Source organism: Emys orbicularis, chromosome 17, assembly GCF_028017835.1.
Source record: "Emys orbicularis isolate rEmyOrb1 chromosome 17, rEmyOrb1.hap1, whole genome shotgun sequence".
NCBI lineage: Eukaryota > Metazoa > Chordata > Testudines > Emydidae > Emys > Emys orbicularis.
The window spans coordinates 5,698,583-5,718,592 of record NC_088699.1 but is presented as its reverse complement, the minus strand read 5'-3'; the positions used below and the strand labels follow the sequence as shown (position 1 = coordinate 5,718,592).

General features: G+C 43.3%; 1 protein-coding gene across 1 annotated transcript in view; it reads right to left on the bottom strand.

Annotated features, from left to right (window-relative positions):
* Positions 1–205: 205 nt before the first annotated feature.
* YPEL2 (yippee like 2) overlaps positions 206–20,010 on the bottom strand; it is a 97,126-nt gene continuing 77,321 nt past the window's right edge. The window contains exon 11 of the mRNA XM_065418119.1: positions 206–272. The gene's annotated coding sequence lies outside the window, so the exon portion shown is untranslated. The remainder of the gene's footprint in view (positions 273–20,010) is intronic.

Sequence of the window (20,010 nt, the reverse complement as noted above, 5' to 3'; positions counted from 1 at the left end):
GTGAACAGAATTTGGTCCATATCTCCTTTGCATTCCACAGCAATTAAAAGAGGATGTTCTTAGGGGTGATTGAAAATAAATGCTGAGCTGACTCACCTTTTGGAGTTACACAGATACCACACATAAACATTTGAGGCTAGAGGGAGGACGGTTTTAGGATGATGGCACCGGCTTGCAGTTCAGCACATCAGGGTTAAATTCCCAGCTCTGCCATAGATGTTCCACTTGACTTTAAGTCAGTTACTTAATTTCTCTGTGCCTCCGTTCCCCACCTGTAACACAGGGATAATACCACTTCTTTTCTCCCATCTTTTGTCTGTTTAGATTGTAAGTGCTGTTGTCAGACGCTACCGGCATGGTGCTCTGCTCTATCCAACGTTGATAACAGTCGGCTGCGTGTGTGTTCCCGCTGCCTGGCTCTGCGCAGATCGCTGACACAGCAGACCCTGAGAGAACCCCCAATGACCACAGACTCCGATAAGGTACGAAGGCACCCGGCCAGGTTTATTGTCAAACAAAGCACAGTAATAGTTTCCAGCAGACTCTACAGGACATGCTACGAATATGTGCCCCCTGACAATGGACACAGCTCAGTCAGTTGCGGGACTCTCCACTGCCCCCTAGGCTGGACAAAGACATCCATTCAGGGGTGCATTCTTATACACAGGTACAAACCACTCCTGGCGTATTGAGGTGCAGCCCCTCTACGTAGCAAGGTACAACCCCTCTATGCAGTAAGGTGCCGCCTCTCACCTAGTACTTGTTGGTTCAAACAAAACAACTCTATCCATCATATTCCCCTTTTGCCCCTGTCCTTGTTATCTATGTGGAATGTGCAACTATCGGAGTGTTCTGGTATCTCTAGTGTCCGGTACCTTTTAGGTATGTGTATTTTTGCAACATTAGCCTTTTCGTTGCCAGCTTCTGTGAGCAGGGCCTGCCTCTGGCTCACAGCTTAACTTTGCTTTATGTTAGCAAAGTCTTGACCATTACTTTAGTTCAGGCCTTAGGCCTCATACCGGGCCTTTAATAAAGGCTTATGTTTCAGGGCTTCATCTTTCTACAAGTGCTTTGGGATAGGGACAGTCTCTTACTGTGTGTTTATATAGTACACAGCACAATGGGGCTCACATCACGACTGGGACCTCCCCATGCTAATGGAGAGAACTACCAAATGAAAGAACCCTAGACATTAGAGATGGGAAAGCCCTATTACCTGCCCATCTGGCAAAACAGAATTCATTTTGACCATCTTTCAGCCAGTGCAACACAGTACCCTACAGTCTGTCCTCCTGTTCTTCACATGTGTACAGCATCTGGGTATATTACTAGACACTAAGCAAGCATCCACCATTTCTTTATGCAGCCTACAAAGGGTAAGAGGAGCTGAAGGGGCAGGAGACTTTGGGTAGGTGCCAAATTTATACAAGGAACAGCTAAAAATAAAAAGCTACAGCTAAAAATAAAGTATGATCGTAAAATGCTAAACCTCAGGGATCTTCCTGAAATCCTGAGGATTAGCTTTCATCTCACTTGAATCCAGACAAAAATAGCCTTCTCATTGCCAAAAGGTATAGCTGGGCTTTAGGAATTTTGCTTCCCTACACAGGTTGACAAACATCCCCTACAGACCCCTTTCACCCAGACTCGCACCCCCCTCCCCATGTGGCATTTCAAAGGCAGAGCAATAAGTTTCTTGGGTACGTTCAAGATTAAAGACTGACAGAAGAATGGAGCATCTCCCTTTGGTCAGATAATTCCTCTGACATGGCAGTTGAATCATGAGCCCCATGGAGATGATCTGGTACAATCCTGCATCTAAGTGATCAGTGAATCTTCTCTCAATATATGCAAAAGAGCCCAGTTGGTACTAGAGATGGGACCAAATCCAAACCTCAGCTGTGGCCTGGGCACTGGGACACATGCATGTGCCAAAGGACCAACGTTCTGTTACCATGCTGTACTGGAATAGAATCTAAAGGTTGCTGCTGCAGTCTGCTTTTCTGTGTTGCCAACTCTTTTGATCTAAGTGCAAGTCTCATGTTATATGGTGTTTTTCGTAAAGCCCCAACTCCTGGAGCCATGTGAATTCCTGAGAATATCAGCTTTCATTTTTAAAATGTACATTCCTAACCTCCGTGGTTGCAGAGAAAAGCTTGAAAACCTGATGCAAGCGAACTCAAAAGTCTCAGGAATCAGAAAGCAAACAAGATCTCCAAATTTATGAGTTTTTTTAATCTAGTGATTTTTAAGCCAGCCCCATGATTGTTTGGGGTCTGATGATTTTCAGTGATTGAGGGTGGCAATGCTGATTTGTATTCCATAATCTGATTCAGCATGGGTGAAATCCATCACTGAAGTGCAATTTAAGCCCACAAGGCCTATGCACTAGTTATGTCCTACTAAAGCACTATGGCATTCATTGGGATTTAAGAGGTGCATAGGATTTTGGCTTGCTCCTATACATAGGTTTGAATTTCACCCTAGCACAGATAAAAGATTTTTGCAGCACAATAGCCTCCAACTCCATCCTTCCAGTTACTGGACCAAATCTATCACTGGTGTAACTCCATTATCCAGGTCAAGGCATGTTGGCCTGGGGGAAAGCTTGCACTGTTTCTACCTTCACTGTACCTGATGTGATAAATCAGGGACTGCAATTCCCAGGGGTCTCTGTCCAGTATTTCCATAGGAACTGAATTCACTTAAAAATAAGAGTAGCTACAGCTTACGATCGTTGTGAATTACGATTATGTTCCAAATAGAAGTGCAATCCAGGTGATTGGAACACTCATATAAGCAGCCATGAGGGACTTGTTCCTGCAAGCTGCCAAGCAACCTGCCCCCATCCAGCAGAACTGTTTAATTTTAAGCATGAGTAGTCCCCTTGCAGTACCTCGCAGGATCAAGCCTAGAAACCCGTAATGGTTTCTGGACAGTTGTTCTTACTCACTGCAAGAGTTGTGTCATCAGGCCCCTGTTCTGTATCATGATGTTTCCAGCCTAGAGAGGCTATTATTTTGTTGCATACGATGTCTTCACGTAAGGGGGTGAAAAAGGTGACCAGATGTCTCTGGGATTATGAGTTGGACATTTTTTAATAAGATTTAGCACATTACCCTTTATCTATACAGGGAAGAAAACGACTGATTAGAATGAGTTACTCTTAGTTTACAATCATCTAAGAGTTAAAACTAATCCCTGCAAATTTATTTATTTAAAGGAACAAACTATGTTATTTGCCTGGAGCTGGAGTTCATATAGTACGTGGCACAGAAATCTCACGTGCAGGGGAGATCGTGGGGACGGAGTAACCGACAGTACAAGTCACTAGTTGCTTTATGTAAATGATGTTGCAATAACATGCTACTGTGCAAAAGAATGATCCTGGAGGGGGGGGAAATCTAAATTCTCTGAATAATTTGGCAATTCTCTTACTGCTGTTTGGTGAATTAAGGATAATGTTCTGGTGCACTCAGTAGGATGACAGTGCTCAGCTCAAACCCATCACTCAAAAGGCATCAGAACACAAAGTGGGGAACTAGTGGTGAATGCAAAGAAGTTACCAGTGTCTAAAGCCTGCATGATACAGCTCAGTTATTGCTGTCTGTACCTGTCACATCCATAGCAGTAATAAGATCTACAGAACTGCTTCTGAAAATGGTCGCAGGGAAACAAATATTTCTAGTCCTGTTTTTCCTCTTTATGTTGAGAGCATGGAGAAACATTAAGGAGAGGGGGACAGAGATTAAAAGCCCACGCCCTCAGTGACAGTATCAGTTCCTCTCCTCTGCCCACACTTTTTTTTTTTTTTGGGTGCAGAAAATGTTCTCAAGGCATACCATATTGGGCAATATACAAAAAAAATCTATTACTTCTATGTGATCATAATCATCAGTCATACGTAACTGTGTACTTCTGAGATTCAGTAAACTGTAATTAATTATTTTCTGAGTAGGGCCCTACCAAATTCATGGTCCATTTTGGTCAATTTCACGGTCATCGGATGTTAAAAATAGTAAATTTCACAATTTCAGATATTTACATCTGAAATTTCTCAGTGTTGTTACTCTAGGGGCCATGACCCAAAAAGGGATTGTTGGGGAGGTGTTGCAAGGTTATTGTAGGGGGGTCGTGGTATTGCCACACTTACTTCTATGCTGCCAGCGGCAGCGCAGAAGTAACGAATGCACGGTATGGTATTGCCACCCTTACTTCTGTGCTGCTGCCTTCAGAGCTGGGCCCTCAGCCAGCAGCCACCACTCCGGCCGCCCAGCTCTGAAGGCAGCAGCACAGAAGTAAGGGTGGCAATATCGCAACCCCCCTACAATAATCTTGCTTAAAAAAAAAACAAGCCCTCTTTTGGATCAGAACTCCCAGTTTGAGAAATGCTGGTCTCCCCTGTGAAATCTGTATAGTATAGGGTAAAAGTACACAAAAGACCATATTTCACGGGGGAGACCAGATTTCACAGTCCATGATGTGTTTTTCAGGGCCGTGAATTTGGTAGGGCCCTACTAATAGGAGCACTGTTCTGAAGTATGTCCCTGTGTAGTGACTGGTTCACATAGTGTATAACAGCCTACTACTACTACCCACTGACACTAACTCTGTTAGCTGAAGTGGGAGAGATGTACGCTTTAGTGCTAAAAGGCCTGAGTTCAAGTCCTACTGATGACCTCTTAGGGAGAGACATCAGTATCTCAGGGCATTGATATTACAGTCTTTATATCTTCATCTGTCCAGTACAGCATAGCCACCATTAGCCTCTGGGGAAATCCTGTTGTTCAAAGAAAAAGCAACAGGGGTCATGAAGTATAATGCTATGTTTTCCTAAGCCAGTCTTTAGAAGGGTTCTGTAAGTACACCTATTCTCCTACTGCTCTGTTCCCGTAGGGTCAATATAAGTTTATGGTCCTAAACATCTTAATACAGGCATTGATTAGTTGCCTGCCATCTTTGGGAAAGAACCAGAACATATAATAGCAGATTGCAGAGCTAGCCAGTTAGTTCTCTCACCCGTGAAACACCCACCTACCTGATCTACCTAGTGTCCAGTGTTGGAGCAGTCTCCTTGCTGCTTTTACCTTATGTATGTGGAAAAGTCAGAGAATTTCAGCCCCACCCTCCAAGGTCTCCAAGACTGTGTCCTCACTCTGGGGCTGAACATCTCATGGCAAAAGACTAAGGTCCAGAACCTTGGAGCTGGGCCACCAGAACCCCTGGTGCAGGTCGGGGTGGGTACCACGGAGAGCACTGATGAGTTCATCCACCTACACTGCAAGCAGAGTTCAAATGGTTGCAGCAAACCAGATGTTCTTTGACGAATAGGCCTCGTTGCCTCCTGCATGAAAATTTGTGTCTTGCTTATGGATGCCAAAATATCTCTGTGCTAAGACAAAGTTCAGCATCTATCACACCTGTGTACTATCTGTATTTTTTGTATGGGTCAGAAACCTGGACCCTCTTACAGGCAGACTTGAAGAGGCTAGAGGTATTCCATATGTGGCCAGTGCCAAATCCTGAGCACAAAGTGGTTTGACTTTGTGCAAAATGTTACAATTATATTCAAAAGCGGTGTTGCATTCTCTTCGGCCATGTCGCCAGGATGGCCATAAATAGTCCAGCACACCGTGCTTTCAAACTCTCCTTTGAGACCCTACCTGCCACCACCCATGGGGCCGCCCCTGAGATTCGTGGATTTGCAGGATTGAACCAAATCTGGGAACTTCATTACACAATGCTTGATGCAATGCCATCAATCATGGTCACTCTGGCTGGTGCAATGGTCCTTAGTAGACTATGCATGTTTGGTGAGCATATGTAATGCCCGAGAGTCACAGCAAAAACAAATATCAGAAGTGAGACAAAATCTACTGAGAATCCTCAGCCCTTAGGAGAGTCACATCCCCTGATTCTCCTTTCCCTAAGCCAGTGCAACTCCACTGAAGCCCATGATTTACAGCAGTGAAAATGAGAGGAGACTTGGGCACACCGTTTTTGGCATTTGTATTTCAGCCCTGATCTAAACCCCAATGTAATCAATGGGAGTCCTTCCATGGACTTCAATGGGCTCTGGGATCAGGCCCTTTGCATGAAAGTGGCTAAAAGCACCAATTACACAGTTCTGCTTTGGCATTTTGTTTTATTCTTGAGCCTTGTGGCATTTCTTTGGGATACTGGATAGCACACCAGACATCTAGCATTTTGCTGCATTAGGCCTGATCTGAAGTCCATGAAACAAGACTGAGGTCAAAGTTATATCTCTTTTCTCCACTTCTTCCTACATCCCCATCCCCAGGCTATAGAAGGGGCACATTTTGCATCTAAACTCATTCTTTTATTTTTCATTCCTAAATTATTCTCAGAGCTTTTGCCGAAGCCCTGCTGATTGCCCCCTCAACTCACCCACAACGGGCCTCAGCAGCAGCATCCTAACACCCAAGGAGGACTGGATGGAGGCGTTTTCCCTTAGACAATGCTGTTCCTTCATTGCATAGAGGAGGTTGCAACCAAAAGGTATTTTCCTCCCCTTTCAGTGTCTACTCCCTATACAGAGATCACTCTCCCTGAGCTCTAAAGCCCCAAGGTTATGAGGTTAGGCATAAACACTACCATTAAAACCACCAGTCCTCAAACTCATTCATTTTGTCCATGCTGTTACCTACACTGTATCTTCTTACGGTTTTAGTGAAGGTAGCCTCCATCCTATTAAGATGACTAAGCTTTTTCTCCATGGTCAATGGTTATTTTTATTACTGTAGGACCTACTGGCCACAACGGAGATTGCGGGCCCCTAATTGTGCAGTGAGCTGCACAGACCCACAGTAAGACAGCCTCCACCCCACACCCAAAGCGCTGACAGTCTAAATAGACAAGACAGAAGGTGGGAGGGGAAATCAGAGGCACAGAAGTGACTTGCTCACACACCAGGACAGTCACAGAGCCAAGAATACAATTCACATCTTCTGATTCCCAATCCAGTCCACTTGACTGCATTGCCTCCCCTTCTTCCTACTGCTGGGCAGAACACAGGAGAAAGCCAACACAAAAAGGGAGCGAACGCTGCAGAAATGAATCTGCGTGGATATTTGCTTAAAGTTGGTTTTCAGGTATTTGCCCCAGCTCTATGATCGAGGAACATACACCAACCTCCACAGTGGAAGGATTCCAAAAACTGCCATCTCAACATGCTATACCGCTCCGGAATCTCACAGGAAAGCGTGAGGCCCAAGGGACCTATACAGGATGCCATCTTCAGAGAACCCTAATCACAGGTAAGTCATTTCCCTTTCCTGTTGCCTGCTCCCATATAAGTGACTCCTGTTTCATATTATCCAGGGTTGCTGGGTCCAGGCTTTGCTGAAACAGTAGGGGTCTTAATAAGGAGATCTGCAACAACATTCTGTTGTCTAAATTTAGATTTCGGTCTTCAGCCAGGGCAAAGAAGCCCTTGTTAAAGCAACAGTGAGTAACTGCTTACCTGCCCCAGGAGCTTAAAGGCGTTTATTGAAGACTACCAAAAAAACAACAAAAAAACAACCCACAACCACCCAGGTTCTTTCATAAAAATAAATGTTAAAAAGCATTGGGTCATATTTTTACAACAATTTTCCCCGAAAGCTGCGGCCTTTTTCCTCCCCTAAAGCATGAAAATAGTAACACATTAAATTGTACCCATTTTTATGTTAGTTGGTTAAAGAAATACTGTATATAAAGCTGAATTTAAGTTAATGTGCAATTCCCAGCAAGGAAAGGATGGAGTGCAGATTTGACTTGATTAAAAGGGCATAAATAAGTGAGCAGTGAGACCAAGAGAAGTGGCAATAGATGTGATTGCCATCTATAGGGTTATTACAATCTCACCTTAATAGGAACACACACTCTCTCTCTCATATTTTTTATATATATATATTATATATATAGTAGAGAGCCTAATTCCTGTTAGGGTGACACTGTAATAACTGTATGGATTGCAATCACATCTATTGCCACTTCTCTTGGTCTCGCTGCTCAGCTATTTATGCCCCTTAGCCAAGTCAAATCTGACTTCACTATAATGCTGCTTCTGTGGAACTATAATGGTTACATATCGATCCAACATGCATCTCCCTCATCGGAGTTCTACGCTTAAAAAAAAGTACTAACGATTTTTGAACCAGTCTGCTTGAAATGTGCTTTTAATACCAAGAGTGACCAGAGAGGTAAGCAAATATTTTTATAAGAAGGAAGATATATTGTGTTTACATCTAATGCCATTTGCTAAGTAACTGGAATCAAGTTCCACCCTACCTAATATTTACCCAGCTGGGGAACAAGGTTCAGTGGTGTTTATCAATGCATGATTAAGTTGTAGCTCAAGAAAATAGTGTGACCCAGTGGACAAATCATGTGAGTGTGACTCAGGAGACCTGGGTTCTATTTCTGGCTCTGCCACTGGAATGCCTGGTGACCTTGGACAAGTCATGTCGCTCAGTGCCTCAGTTTCTCCATCTATAAAATGGGTAAAACTAACCTCTTTTGTGAAGTGTTTGGAGATCTACAGATGAAAAGCACTACATGAAAGCCAGGTATTATAATATTCGCATGTAACTGGGCTCAATTCTGCCCTCACATACATGGGTACAGAACTGTATATGTGTAAGTGAGGGCAGAAATGGGCAAGATGGGGGCTGGAAGAAGATGTAAGTTATACCAGAACAAACTCCTTTTACATTCAGACTCACTTTTGAATGTTACTCAAAATATCTATATTCCAGAAACATACTGGTACCCTCACTTATGAAATCAATGGGAGTTGCACCTTTGTAGAGTTCCCAGCTCTCATGACTTTACTGAGTCTCCCCCCACATTTAGCGTTTTGCTTAATGGTCCAGCTCCTAGAGTCATGTGATTAAATGAAACCAGAGTTTCTCACCTAAAGTAAGTCTAGTCCTCATGGTTGTGAAAGAAAGCTTGAAAACATGACCCAAGTACACCCAGAAGACGAATACAAAGAACAAACAGTATTTTTTAAAGTCAATATCATTTAAGTGGTCCAAACTCATGATTTTTGAACACTTGGAGCTGGCAATAATTCCTCTGTGAGAAGGCAGAAGTAAGGCCTGGGAGTTAAACATATTTATTGCATATTGTTTTCATTAAGCTGCAAGCTCTTCAGGGTGGGGTATGACTATTATTGTACTATGGTAACAGTGTATATCAGCTGGATTTTTAGAGAAAGAGAGTGAGTGAGTGAGTGTGTGTTATTGCATTAGGGTATTTATTTTTTTAATCTCTTTAATCAAAGTGATCCACACTGCCACCATAATAGACACCCCGCCATACCTACACACCACATATGTGGTGGTGATACCCCTATGATAAACTGAATTTATCCTGCTTTTTTGACCACTTCACCTGCACTCCGCTTACTAGTCTGTCTCCACAGGGACATAGTCAACCCTGAGCAGCTTAAATCCAGCTACCATGCATTTTATTTTTAAACTAATACCTAGGAGAAAAAATCCCTTCTTTCCTTCTCCCAGCTGTGAAACCCCCTCCCAAAAATGACACTTGTCTAAAATACAGGACAAGCCATATTTGGTCCTGAACCAGTGACAGAAGGATGAGAAAATTGCTCTCCAATTACGCTTAAACTGAAATTTCTCTTTAAAAAAAAAAAGATTTATCTTTAGTAGTATGATAATTTTTTTCTTTGCAGACTTCCCTGATGGGCCTTCTATGATTCAATGGTTCATCTTGGCTCAGAAACCTCAGAAAAAAGGAAAACAAGTTGAGAGAAAAATAAGCTTTTTACCCTCTGTGGCAGTAGGTAATCCTGCCTAATAAGGCACAAGAGCCCAAGTTCAGCAAAGCATTTAATCAAGGGCCTGCTCAAGCTGCCACTGGACTCAGTGGAAAAGCTCCTGTTAGTTGAACAGAAACAGGATCAGACCCAAAGTGCTTAAATCCATTTCTTGGAGCCGATATTGTCTTTTTGTTCTGTGTTTGTACAGCACCTAGCACAATGGGGTCCTCGTCTATGACTGGGGCTCCCAGCAGTGCTACTACAATACTAACAATAAATCACCATACTAATAATGTTCTGCGACGTCCTTAGCCACATATTTAACTTTAAGCACTTGCCTAGGGCCTGGTCTACACTAGGAGTTTATGTCGAATTTAGCACCGTGTCAAGGCTGTATCCCCACTTTGAACTTTAGGGTACAAGTGTGGGGGCCTGCATGAGGACTTCTAAGCTTAATTACCAGCTTAGTTCTGGTCCGCTGCCACCATTCCCTTCCCTGGGAAGCTTTGAGAAACTTTTCACCAATTCCCTGGTGAATACAGATCCAAACTCCTTGGATCTTAAAACAAGGAGAAATTGACCCTTCCCCCCTCCTTCCTTTCACCAACTCCTGGTGAATACAGATCCAAACTCCTTGGATCTAAAAACAAGGAAAAAATCAATCAGGTTCTTAAAAAGAAGGCTTTTAATTAAAGAAAAAGGTAAAAATCATCTCTGTAAAATCAGTATGGAAAATAACTTTACAGGGTAATCAAACTTAAAGAGCTCAGAGGACCCCCCTCTGTCTTAGGTTCAAAGTACAGCAAACAAAGATAAACACTCTAGTAAAAGGTACATTTACAAGTTGAGAAAACAAAGTAAAACTAAGACGCCTTGCCTGGCTTTTTACTTACAAGTTTGAAATATGAGAGACTTGTTTAGAAAGATGGGGAGAACCTGGATTGATGTCTGGTCCCTCTCAGTCCCAAGAGCGAACAACCCCTTAAACAAAGAGCACACACAAAAGCCTTTCTCCCCCACCCCCAAGATTTGAAAGTATCTTGTCCCCTTATTGGTCCTTTGGGTCAGGTGTCAGCCAGGTTACCCGAGCTTCTTAACCCTTTACAGGTAAAAGGATTTTGGAGTCTCTGGCCAGGAGGGATTTTATAGTACTGTACACAGGAGAGCTGTTACCCTTCCCTTTATAGTTATGACACACCGTTACATCGAATTAACTCTGCACCCGTCCACACCACGAAGCTATTTAGTTCGACATAGAGGTCTCTTAAATTCGACTTCTGTACTCCTCCCCAACGAGGGGAATAGCGCTAAATTCGACATGGCCATGTCGAATTAGGCTAGGTGTGGATGGAAATGGACGGTAATAGCTCCGGGAGCTATCCCACAGTGCACCACTCTGTTGACGCTCTGGACAGCAGTCCGAGCTCGGATGCTCTGACCAGCCACACAGGAAAAGCCCCGGGAAAATTTGAATTCCTTTTCCTGTCTGGGCAGTTTGAATCTCATTTCCTGTTTGGACATCGTGGCGAGCTCAGCAGCACTGGCAACGATGCAGAGCTCTCCAGCAGAGATGGCCATGCAATCTCAGAATAGAAAGAGGGCCCCAGCATGCAGGGCCGGCTTTAGGCCGATTCAGCCGATTCGGCTGAATTGGGCCCCGCGCCAAGAGGGCCCCGCGCTGCAGCTCTCCACCCCGCCCCCAGCTCACTTCCCCCTCCTCCTCTCCCCTGAACACTCCGCCCCCTCCCCTGCTTCCCGCGAATCAGAGAATTCGCTTACCTTGTCTCCTAAATTTGCAGAGATTCATGGAATATGGATTCAATGGAACAACTTCCATTGACTAAGGGGGGTTGTGCAGCAAAATCCTCTGCACAATCTTCAAAAATTTAGGAATAAGTGATGTTTGTTATTAATTTGTTCAAGGATGTTACTGGGCATCAACATCTTTATCAAAGCACTTCAATTTTAACAGAGTCCATTCTAACGGAAACAAGCTATTGATGCCGAATTTATTTAACTCTGCAATCTTGGAGCCACTAGCTCCAAATCCCAGAATTTAATAGCAAGAATAGACGTCTACTCTTTGTCCAGACAACATGCTGCTGGTTTGTGACTATCCCTAACAATTTATAAACCTACCATCCAGAACATTTTTCTAGCTCTTTGTGCAAACTGCCTGCTTTGAAAATATTCCCTCCATCCCCTCATTAAAAGCTCAGAAGGTTGAAGTTTGTTGAAAGCATCTTTGATTTTCTCAGATGTTATTTGTGTCTTTATTGCAGCAGGCGTGTTGCCTCTCTGAAATTGATGGACTGTATCATTGTGACAGACAGGGCAGCTGGAGCCTTCTGATCCCTGCAGCATTCATTCCTCATAAGGCATTAATTGCATCATTACACATTATTTAAAATGGTGCCATGAGGTTCCCCTCCCACCCCCACTTAAATTCAGGCTCTAGAGCAAGTGGAGTCAGAAAAGCTAAAAGATCAACGTGTACAGCAATTCTGAGCCCTTTACCAACATAGACTGAATCACAGAGGAGGAAGCAGGGATGACATTGGTAAGTTTCACACAACCACAAGTGTATATAGTACATGGTCTGAAATTGACACTTAAGCAACAGAAGGTGTCCAGATACCTACTTAATTGACACACTATAATCCAGTATTTTCCAACTGGGAGAGGGGTGGAACAGACACAGACTAGTCCTGTGGTGGTCAGGGCAAAGAATGGGCAGTGGCACAATTTCAAGAGCACCACTCAATACGCTGCCATGGCTACAGGTAAAGTAGCAGTTAAAGCCTTGAAAACCACCTACAATCCTGTTCCCTAATGTAGCCAACTCAGATCTGGAGCCTGCTCACACTTCTCTCCTCTGCTCAGCTGTCAGAGGTTTTAACGCATGACCCTCGAGTAGCATGTAGCCTTCTGACGTGCGTGTAGTGGTAGAGGGACGACATTTCTTATGGCAGCTAGCTGCTAGATCTCTAGCTGCACCTGCTGTGCTAGCAGTCAGGTTGTGCACAATGCCTCAGGAGACCAGGTGTATGCTGCACTGTGGACAGGGAGGGGAGGCAATAGGTGAGCTGACGGGTATGTTTAGCTATTTTAAATTGCTAGCTATACGTCTTCCTTCCACTTGAATTTTCTTCTGTGGTTTTCCTCAAGCTGAGTTTCTGCTTCATGTGAAACCTAAGTTCCTTAATCTTGAGGTGATCTGAGTGGAACCATTACAGCCCCCCACACACCATAAAGACTACAGACCTTTAGCCAGGATTTTGTACACTGATGTTACTATGCCTTGCACAGGAAAAAGATTACCTGAAAACTTGGGAAGGAGCATTGTTATGGTTCAAAATGCAGCTAGTTCGGCAGTGAAACTAGCAAAGATAATATCAACACCCCCCCCCCACCACAGAATGCAGTGGGCACATCCCCCCCTTGCCCCATATCAGAAAGGAATGAACTGATTTAATTCCAAGGTGTATGTACCTCGTTTAATCACAGAACGGGAATGTCATCTACTTGTCAGAGCAAGGGACTAGGAGTTAGCTCCTAGGTTCTATTCCTCACTCTGCAACTGCCCTTGAGCAGGTCACTTCTCTCTGTGCCTTAGTTTCCAATGGTCTTAATAAATACCTTCTTTCTAAGGACTTAACTTTAATGCCCATTAAGCACTTTGATGAAACCGATCCCACAGACACAAGGTATCATCATCAAGGTAACTGAGTTATCATACACCTTCTCTAAACAGTAGAGAATATAAAAGCACTGACAAATCAGTATAACCACTAGCTGAAGAGTAAAACTGTAATGAACTGGCCTGTGTTATGTAGCACTGCCCTCTACTGGATGGAATCAGAACAGTTCAATTGAATGTCATAGCCTCTCTACTACTGACAGGTAAAGGAGAGTCTCCTGCAGCACAAGTGGTAAGAGCCAGTCCTTTTGGAGCATGATGATCCGTGCTCTATCCTTGCTCTTGCCATGAAATTCTGAGTGACCATGGAGTCCAGCTAAGAAAAAACTCTGATGTCCACAAGGTCACAGCAATGTTGCAATACCTTGGCGTGAGAACTGAGCCGGGTGAGATATCAGGTATTGTATTAGCGGCTCTGTTTGAGGAAAGAATACACGTCAAGATGAAGAGCAGTTTCCTCAACTGAATCAGAGTACAGCTTTATAAACTACGGCAATTCTTAGGCCATTACATCCATTTGCATTTGGAGAGAAAAAAGCTCAAGAATACCTTCCTAAAATATGAACTCATGTAAGAGGTTTCCTTTAAGGAAAAAGATATTAGAACGCTTCTTCATCCTGCAGCCGGATCATTAAAAGGTAGTCACTGTGACGGCTACTATTTCTGCACCAAATTGATTTTGCCTAAGGAAAGGATCGTCATCTCAGTCTTGAAAATCCCTTTTTCTAAAGCTGTGTCAGCTGTCGGAGCTCTGAGTAGGAACCTGGCTATGGAGAGAGACTTTCAACAGCAGGATAGATACTTGGGTTCCACCTGTTCCTTAATGAAAGGGGAACCAATCTAGCCCAGTATTCCCAATCCTAACCTGAGAAAACATTAGCTCCCACTTGGAAACTTCCTTCCACAATTAAACTCTAAGGAAGAAGCAGCCACATGGTACAGAATATTTGGTTATTAGGAATGTAAACGTTTCGTTTGACAGATATTTCTGTGCATTGCACTTTGATAATGATGGGCCTGATTCTCATTTTCAGTATAGCCCCTTTACACTGCTTTGGGAGCAAAATGGGGTCTTAGAATGAATACATGACATTTACATCTACTGTAAGGCCCCTTTTACTCTGCCAAAGAGTGTGAAGGGCTTTAGTGCAAGTGAAAATCAGGCCCAATTCTTTTGTCGGGAAGGATAGTTTAGAAGGCTTTACTGCATCTGGTTTCCCTTGCAACAGACAAAGCCTTGTCTTGAGGCACAGAGTGGTGAAGTGACTTGCCCAAGGTCATAGAGTGAGACTGCAGCAAAGCTAGGATTAGAACCTAGGTCTGCTGACATGCATGCCAGTGCTCTAACCACCACACTACGCTGCCTCAATTATTACATGAATCTACAGAGGGCCTGGTTCTCCTTTGCCCTGCAGCGGTCACTTACACCAGTGCAAAGACTAGTGAGTGTAAGACACTATCTTTCTGATCTAGTAGCATTTTATACTCATTTTGTACAGGTGTAACTGAGTAGACAAGGTGCAGGGCAATGGAAAAATCAGCTTGACAGTCACCATGCCCTACACTCACCCCAAAGCCCCATCCTGTGACCAAAATCCCTTGCAAACAATTATGAAAACTTTGTTTTAAATGTTATCTTTTTCATGTTTCCTCAGATACAATACTTGTCAAGAAAACAGTGAAATAACATTAATCTGCAGGTTCACCACAGCAAATATAACAGCATGGACTCTATTGTGTCTTGTGCTGGGGCTGCTTGACTTCTTCTTTGATCTCAGGAATAGTTTCCCTCCTATAATTTTCAGGCTCTATGCACAATGCTGTAAAGTTTGGAGTGCAAGCACCTTGAAAGGGGGAATGTTTATTTTCTAAGGGCATTTAAAAAAAAAAAAAAAACTTGGAAAGTTTTTGTTGTCTGCCTGTCTTTTGGAAAACTCAGGGCCTAATCCTCCTAAGTGGAAGATGGTTTGTTGAAGGCCTTTTCCTTATTGGTCACCTCATGTGCATAAGGACTATACGTGGGAATAAGAATCTGTAGAATCAGGCTTCTCCATACACAGCCTAAATTTGACTTGACAGTGCAGATCAGGCAGTTGATCAGGGATTAAAGTGTTAACAATTTTGCTTTTGTTTATGCATTATTTCCTTTTAAGGAACATTTAAACTTCTCTCTTCTACAGGACAGTGCTAACACACAGGAGGAAAGCAAATACACAGAACACTGGGTTAAGCAATTAGGCCCTTATGGTGCAATCTAAAAATATAGCCCTGAATGCTAACTTGTAAGGGGCAGTGAAATAACTTAGAGGCCAGGGCTGCTGAAACTACTGAATGGTGGGTAGTTATAGCAGATACAATGCATGTGTGGCCCTAGCAACCGCCTTGCCAAGCTGGAGATCATCTGAGCCCCAGTACCACCACCAATGGCCTCACTGTGGAGTCAGAGGGAGATGACATTAAAACAGTACAACTCCTGTGAGTGACTTATCATCCTCATAGCTATTCCTCCACATGTAGGCTGAAGGGATGACTAGTCCTGACCCCTCCAGAGCCCACAGCTATAGTCAAAAGATGTTACTATGGTGTCAAGGCTCATTTACTAATCCTTCCGAGTCATCTGGGCAGGTAGGAATCCCTCTCAATCATATCCCCCACGATTGCCAGATTCCACTTGCTGCCAGAACGTTGGTCCAAATCTCCATCATAAATCGGTTAATCAGATTTCACGTGATTAGCTCAAATACATTTTCAGCCTCGGATTCAAAATAGCTTTTCTTGCTAGAAGACAAGTAATATATTAACATAAATGCTTTAATTCTCTACCAGCCAATATCTTACAGCAAGTGTTTTTCTAAAGAAATTAACCTGATCTAGTTCCTGGATTTATTTTAAATGAAGAAAGCAGGATGCGGAACACATGCAGTAATTGGCCAAAAGGGAAAATTAATGTCAATGGATTGCACATACAGTAAGTTCTTAGGGGCATCTTTCCCAGAGGGAGGGGAGGGGGATTCTGAGGGCTTGATATCTGATTCAATAGATGGGTCCAAACTAAAGCTCTGGAATCAGAACCATCCCTCATCTTTGGGGAAATCAGATCCAAACTTCCCAACAAGAGCCGACCAAAACTCTGCAACTCAACATTCCTGACTTGGAGGAAATTGGGAGCTAGTGTCATACTTTACAACTGGGTTTCAACTCAAGAAATGAGATTAGAGATGGGTGTGCTGCACAGACGCATAGCAAATAACTGCCCTGAAAGCATTTTATGGACCCAGTCCTGTCAGGCACTAAAGAGGGATTTTCAAATGTGCTTAAGTGAGCTAGGAGCCTTATTCAATGAGAGTTTAAGTCTATAACACATCAACAAGAGCAACAACATGCATAATTAGTGGAACCAGTGATCCCCCTGCCCTTCAGTACCTAGGCACAATGGAGCATGCCAGCAACGATTAAGGGACATCCCATTAGATCTAGGTATTTGTATAGAAGACAAGCTGTTGATTTAGGTACATTACAAAAAATGATCAGAGCCAATTCAAAGGCAGCCATTCAGTAATGGTACAGTGAACAGCTGTTTCTCCTCTATCCATCAGGCAAAAGGATTCAGTCTGTATTAATAATTTGTTATAAACGAAATTAGATCAACAGAACAGGATGGTGTTACAGGACCACTGGGCTTGATTCTCCTCTCACTTATTCCAGTGAGAAGGAGGAGTAATGCCAATTAAGACAGTGGTGTAAAACCAGCGTAAGTGAAATGAGAATCTGGCTCCTTAAATATCTCTGGCTTTGCTTCGTTGTTTATCTATCAGCAGGAGATCATTACTGTGTGATAAGATACTGTAAGTGAAATGAAAGGTTAACTATTCTCTCACACACAGTTCATAAGCATAACACAGGAAGTAGGGCTGGATCAAAACAGGGAAACAACACTCTGTTTCTGAAGAGCGGCAGACTATAGAATTAACATGTAAGCAGCCTGAGAAAACTAGAAGATCATTAGGCCACATCCTCAAGCCTGAGGATCTGAGTTAGTCATTCTGACTTAACACAAATAAACTGTGAAACTGACAAACACACACTGTGTAGGAGGCTTGGACAGTGGGATCCCATTCTTCCTTTGTCCTACAGGGGGGTTCATTACATGTGTAACCATCATTAGCATCAGCGTACATTACTGAGATGAAAAAATAACAGGAGTACTTGTGGCACCTTAGAGACTAACAAATTTATTAGAGCATAAGCTTTCGTGGGCTACAACCCACTTCTTCGGATGCATATAGAGTGAACCATATATTGAGGAGATATATATACACACACATACAGAGAGCATGAACAGGTGGGAGTTGTCTTACCAACTCTGAGAGGCCAATTAAGTAAGAGAAAAAAAACTTTTGAAGTGATAATCAAGATGGTTCAGTACAGACAGTTTGATAAGAAGCAAGTGTGAAAATACTTACAAGGGGAGATAGATTCAATGTTTGTAATGGCTCAGCCATTCCCAATCCCTATTTAGCCCTGAGTTGATTGTGTCTAGTTTGCATATCAATTCCAGCTCAGCAGTCTCTCGTTGGAGTCTGTTTTTGAAGTTTTTCTGTTTTAAGATAGCCACCCGCAGGTCTGTCAAAGAATGGCCAGACAGGTTAAAGTGTTCTCCCACTGGTTTTTGAGTATTATGATTCCTGATGTCAGATTTGTGTCCATTAATTCTTTTGCGTAGAGACTGTCCGGTTTGGCCAATGTACATGGCAGAGGGGCATTGCTGGCACATGATGGCATATATCACATTGGTAGATGTGCAGGTGAACGAGCCACTGATGGTATAGCTGATGTGATTAGGCCCTATGATGGTGTCACTTGAATAGATATGTGGACAGAGTTGGCATCGGGCTTTGTTACAAGGATAGGTTCCTGGGTCAGTGTTTTTGTTCAGTGATGTGTGGTTGCTGGTGAGTATTTGCTTTAGGTTGGGGGGTTGTCTGTAAGCGAGGACAGGTCTGTCTCCCAAGATCTGTGAGAGTAAAGGATCATCTTTCAGGATAGGTTGTAGATCTCTGATGATGCGCTGGAGAGGTTTTAGTTGGGGGCTGAAGGTGACAGCTAGTGGTGTTCTGTTATTTTCTTTGTTGGCCCTGTCTTGTAGGAGTTGACTTCTGGGTACTCGTCTGGCTCTGTCAATCTGTTTTTTCACTTCAGCAGGTGGGTATTGTAGTTTTAAGAATGCTTGATAGAGATCTTGTAGGTGCTTGTCTCTATCTGAGGGATTGGAGCAAATGCGGTTATATCTTAGAGCTTGGCTGTAGACAATGGATCGTGTGGTGTGTCCTGGATGGAAGCTGGAGGCATGTAGGTAAGTGTAGCGGTCAGTAGGTTTCCGGTACAGGGTGGTATTTATGTGACCATCGCTTATTAGCACAGTAGTGTCCAGGAAATGGACCGCTTGTGTGGATTGATCTAGGCTGAGGTTGATGGTGGGATGGAAATTATTGAAATCATGGTGGAATTCCTCAAGGGCTTCTTTTCCATGGGTCCAGATGATGAAGATGTCATCAATGTAGCGCAAGTAGAGTAGGGGCGTTAGGGGACGAGAGCTAAGGAAGCGTTGTTCTAAGTCAGCCAGAGAGACTGCTGAGCTGGAATTGATATGCAAACTAGACACAATCAACTCAGGGCTAAATAGGGATTGGGAATGGCTGAGCCATTACAAACATTGAATCTATCTCCCCTTGTAAGTATTTTCACACTTGCTTCTTATCAAACTGTCTGTACTGAACCATCTTGATTATCACTTCAAAAGTTTTTTTTTCTCTTACTTAATTGGCCTCTCAGAGTTGGTAAGACAACTCCCACCTGTTCATGCTCTCTGTATGTGTGTGTATATATATCTCCTCAATATATGGTTCACTCTATATGCATCCGAAGAAGTGGGTTGTAGCCCACGAAAGCTTATGCTCTAATAAATTTGTTAGTCTCTAAGGTGCCACAAGTACTCCTGTTATTTTTGCGGATACAGACTAACACGGCTGCTACTCTGAAACCTGTCATTACTGAGATGAAACTCCAGTACATCAGTGAGAGAACAGAGCACAGCCTCCAAGGATACTACATGGAGAGGCTGTACCAGGGGTGCTGGAATAATTTGTATGGTGGGGGTGCTGAGAGTCATTGAACCAAACTGCAAACCCTGCATATGAAGGAAACCACTTCAAGCCAGGGGGTTCGGCAACACTTCCAGCAACCCTAGTTCCAGCACTATGGCTGTACAGCAGGATCCTTGGAGTCTTAGGATCATAGAACTGAATTCAGCCAACTCTTATTTATTAGTTAAACACTGAAAGAAAGGCCAAAAGGGGAAGTCAGGTTCATAGCATGTTTTAGTCATGAGCGTAAGTGCTAAGTGTGAGGCAGTTATGGTGAAATCGGTAACTATATCATTGCTGGCTCAGTAATAGTTCTGGAGCCTTCTGCAGTGGTAATTCTATCGACAACAGAGACGTTACACTGAAGACAGAACTAG